The sequence below is a fragment of the Lygodium microphyllum genome, chromosome 6 (genome assembly GCF_053477565.2).
Source record: "Lygodium microphyllum isolate KBCC chromosome 6, Lygodium_microphyllum_v1.1.10, whole genome shotgun sequence".
Lineage (NCBI taxonomy): Eukaryota > Viridiplantae > Streptophyta > Polypodiopsida > Schizaeales > Lygodiaceae > Lygodium > Lygodium microphyllum.
The window spans coordinates 109,968,140-109,972,432 of NC_141140.1; the positions used below are offsets into that span (position 1 = coordinate 109,968,140).

Sequence of the window (4,293 nt, forward strand, 5' to 3'; positions counted from 1 at the left end):
AGGTATTGAAATTTGATAGTGCTAATAAGAATCGAATTGAGGATATTGAAACCTGATAGTGCTATTAAGAATCATAGTTGAGGGTATGATGAGAAAAAGACTCCTAAGAGCTAATATCAAGTAAGAAGTTGCATCCTTCATATTCTCCGAAGCATCTTGCACACATAAAATTCTCTTAGTCATTAAGTTGATATGATACACAATATCACTAATACTTTTTTCTATTACTTGTTTTAATGTTTTTTATATTTTAAGAGACTAAAAATTAAATAATAAATATTTTTAATCTATTATTAGGTAAATATTTGTGTCTCCCAAAAATCAAAGTACTTTCTTTCTTCTAATTATAATATATTATCCTTGTCTTATCCATTAGTGCTTGCGAAAAAGTTGATATTACAACACTGTGTAATGAAGATATTCTATTTTCAAGTACCAAGATTAAGGTGAGATTTTTCACTTTCTATTCTATTAGCTTGAGGTTTATCCTTAGTATATCTATCCCTACCAAAACACCATGGGACTCTTTTACCCATTTTCTTATGAATCAAATTGAAGAGACTGAAGAAAAATCTTGGATTTAGTTGAAACAAAATCTTACAGAATGGATGTCTTAGGGGTTGAAGTAAAGATGCGGCTTGGATGTCCCAACCTAGTCGAGTCTACTGAAAACTAATGAGATGATCTCGTTTCAAGTCCATGGAGGACCACATCTCTATAGCTCAATTTGTAAGTAAGTAGTGTCGGTCCTCTGTGTAGAGACTCTTTTGATTGTTGATCACGTTCTCAAGATTTTGTGAAAGGAGACGAAGGGAGATGAAGGGAGACCAATGCAGACTGCTAATAAGAACTGGATGTGATTTTGATAAGAAATTTTACGACAAAGTAAAATCTTATTTAAGAACTAAGAAACAAAGTGAAGAGGAGAGAACGATTATTCAAATGAATGCAGATGAAAAAAGAAGCATGATTTTTGTGGGAAACGTGATAGTAGGATATTCAAAAAGAAAGAATAATGACTGAAAAGTGACCCTTACATGAGTTAACATCCTTAGGCATTTAATGACTGACCTCTTAAATGAATAATATATTCTCTCATGAATCACGTCTGAATTGCTAAATTTGAAGGGTTCATTCTTTTAAAACCTCAACTAATTAGTAACTTAATCATTTTCTTACAAATATCATTTTTGAAATGTTTTTGGCCCTAATGCTTTGTTTTTCTAATATGGAAACTAGAATCAATTCTACTTTCACTTTTCGCCTTATGTCCAATCCACAAAATTGAAGTCACTAATAGTATATATGGAAATGCACTATTTGAGGTTGTGTATGGCATTACGTTTGCTATGCCACACTTGCTAATGAAAGTAATCAATGAAAATGAATGTCTCTAACAAAGCCTTTGCTAGATGGTGAAATTGCTTGGGAATTTCTTTTAGATAGCAAAACTTCTAAGTGATAAGTCAAAGCCTAGAAAAATGGCCATTGTTTCTTAGTTAATGCATTTCATAGATACATTTGTTGTAACTAGTAAATCTCCCTTTTTCTTATAGAAGACTTTTTAAAGCTCCATATCGGCTAGATCCACAATTGCATGTCTTGCATTTCATGTTTTCTTGGAGTTTTTAAGTGTCACCCACCACTTGATACAAGAATTATCCATCATGAAGCGACCACAATCCTTTTACAATATGGCACATTGTAATTGACATTTTTGATATTTTGAGTCAACTTTGGATGCTTTTGGTTTGTTGGTTACTTTTGATGATTAGCTTGATGATGTGTGGCTTTGCTCGAAGGGCATAACAAAAAAAAGGATACCTAATATGCATACCTCGCTCACACACATACATAAAATTCTAGTATCAAAGGAATTTCAAGTGAACTTTTCTACTGGGGATAAGCTTTTCATGTACCTGGCTTTCTAACCGAAAGGAGAACCCACTAATACTTGTATCCTTTCCTTTTTTATAGAATTTGGAAAACATGTTTCCTTTCTTATAGAATTCAAACACGTGTTAGAGTGGATCATTCACAACTTTCTCCTTGTAAAACTTACCTTGATCTTGTTATAAATCTGTGTAGGTACTTTTGAAAGATTTGGGAAAGGTTTTTGTATTTCAATCCGCAGCACCGCGTTTTCTTGAATCCTGCTTTTCCAAAAAGATAGAAGGAGGCGTAGTGCTCTCTGAAGGAAACAACAAGAAGCAAATTAAAGAAGGAAGGAAATGATGGAGCTGACTTTTAGTCAGCACAGTTTGGCACGAAGCTAGAAAGAGCACGTGGTTTCCAGATCGCGACGGCCGGAGCTAAGTGTCTATAAAAGGGGGTCAAAGGGAGAGATGGCTGAAGTGAAAGATCTTCGAGCAAGCTAAGTGTCTGTGATAAGTGCCAAGGGTGGTAACTTGTAAGGCGGGCTCTCTCTCTCTCTCTCTCTTTCTCTCTCTCTCTCACTCACCTAACGAAGTTATAGTAACCTGTCTAATGCTCTCAACTGCATGCAGGTAAATCCTCGCTAGTATTACGACATGGCCACGCATTTTACTGAGCGCAAGTACTTACTTCTTCAGGTGGTAGCACTGACCACTATCGCATATTTATCATCAGCGGCTGCGGCGGCGCCAGGTGTCGTCAACCCCAGCTCTACAGCACAGGGCCAGGTGCTGGTGGCGGCCTCGTGCAGCCCGAAGCCGATACCGCAGGGGAGCGCGTACTGGGGGCATGTGGGGGCGCTGCTGGCGTACCTGGTGCAGGAGACCCCCTACACGGATAGTGTCTCGCTCAAGGCCCGCTACGGCGGAGGGAACGCGCCTGCCTTCGGCCTCGCCACCTGCCCCACCTCTGCCTCCCCTTCCACTTGCCAGTCCTGCCTCCAGACCCTCTCTTCCGATATCTGGCGCATTTGCAATAGCGCTCTCACTGCTCGTGTGCAGTACCGGGACTGCTCCCTCGGCTATGCCTACTATAGCTTCTAGCTTCTCCAGCTAACAATTCATACTGCTCTACTGAGCACCGGTATAATGGTCCCTACAGCTAGACTAGTACTCTCTTCCTCTCCCTTTCCTCCTCCTCCTCTTCTCCCTTTCTCTCTCGCTCCTACACAGAACACTTACTCCGGCACAATACTATAAAAATAAATGGGCGGGGCGTTCGCTCCACATGGATTGACTACAGTCCTAGCCACAAGACTTATTTCATAAGAGTTTTCTATCGCAAGCTTTTCGTCTTTTCCAATACTCTAAGTTATCTTCATGCCTTTCAGCGTTCACTACTATTTTTTGAGGTCCAATTTCACATACAAACATACTATTGCTTATTGCTTGTGCATACATCATTTAACTATAAAATGTTGCTTCCACTTTTATCCATGCAAGGGATGGAAAATTCACATTGGATAGCAAGTAGAAATTACACGGCACAACGGACACAATCTGAGCAAGGAGTAGATAATACATAATAAATACGAGAAAAACAAAAGCTACTTTGATTTCAAACAAACCAATACAAAGATAGCTCTGTCCACTTGTGAGCTTCCATTGTAAAGATTAGATAGCGATCTAGACAGATGACAGACAAAGAGCTTAAGGGTAGATGGAAGAACTTTGATTGGGTGAAAGATAAATTGATGATGGGTTTGGAGAGGTCTTTATTTTATAGCTTGGAAAGGTCATGTAGTCAGCCTATCCAACTATATTATGAACCATCCCTTGTCGATGATGAGGGAATATTCTATTTATCATCCAACTTGATGCATTGTGCCTCGAGTTGCTACTAGCATAACTACTCTATCAAACCAAAAGGCTAGATCCACAAAGGTCACCTTTTTTCCATCTGGCCACTTAGACCTCATCTGACATACAACTCAGGACTTGTCGATCAATGTCCTTGCTCACACATGGCTTCTCCTCATAATGGGGATCTTACAACTTAGAGTACTATGGATCATTGGTGGCATCTTACGAGGGTGGGGCATTAAGCATACCTAACCCCCCTCAATGTCCACCCATAGGTGAACTACATCCTTTATCTAACATCAAGTATTTGAAGATGAATTTGAAGGAGATTCTTTGTAAGATCTTTGGTGAAGATATCTGCTCCATTCTCATCTGTGTTAGACCAACTCTACTATCCCATTCTTGATCAAGTCACACATATAGTGATACTGGGTCTCAATGTATTTGGTGCATTCATGAAAAACTATATTTTTGGCAATGGTGATTCAACTCGGATTCTTGCATCTTAGTAATGTTAGATCTTCATCCTATACTCTCATATGCCATAGAATCCTCC

General features: G+C 39.0%; 1 pseudogene across 2 annotated transcripts; it reads left to right on the top strand.

Annotated features, from left to right (window-relative positions):
* Positions 1–2,330: 2,330 nt before the first annotated feature.
* On the top strand, positions 2,331–3,342 carry LOC148034958 (antifungal protein ginkbilobin-like protein pseudogene; annotated as a pseudogene). Of its 2 annotated transcripts, none has more exons than XR_015691220.1 (2): positions 2,331–2,410; positions 2,508–3,341. The product of XR_015691220.1 is annotated as an antifungal protein ginkbilobin-like protein pseudogene, transcript variant X1 (transcript). The 2 variants fall into 2 exon arrangements; XR_015691221.1 differs by having other exon boundaries at positions 2,349–2,415; positions 2,508–3,342.
* The last annotated feature ends 951 nt before the right edge of the window (positions 3,343–4,293 follow it).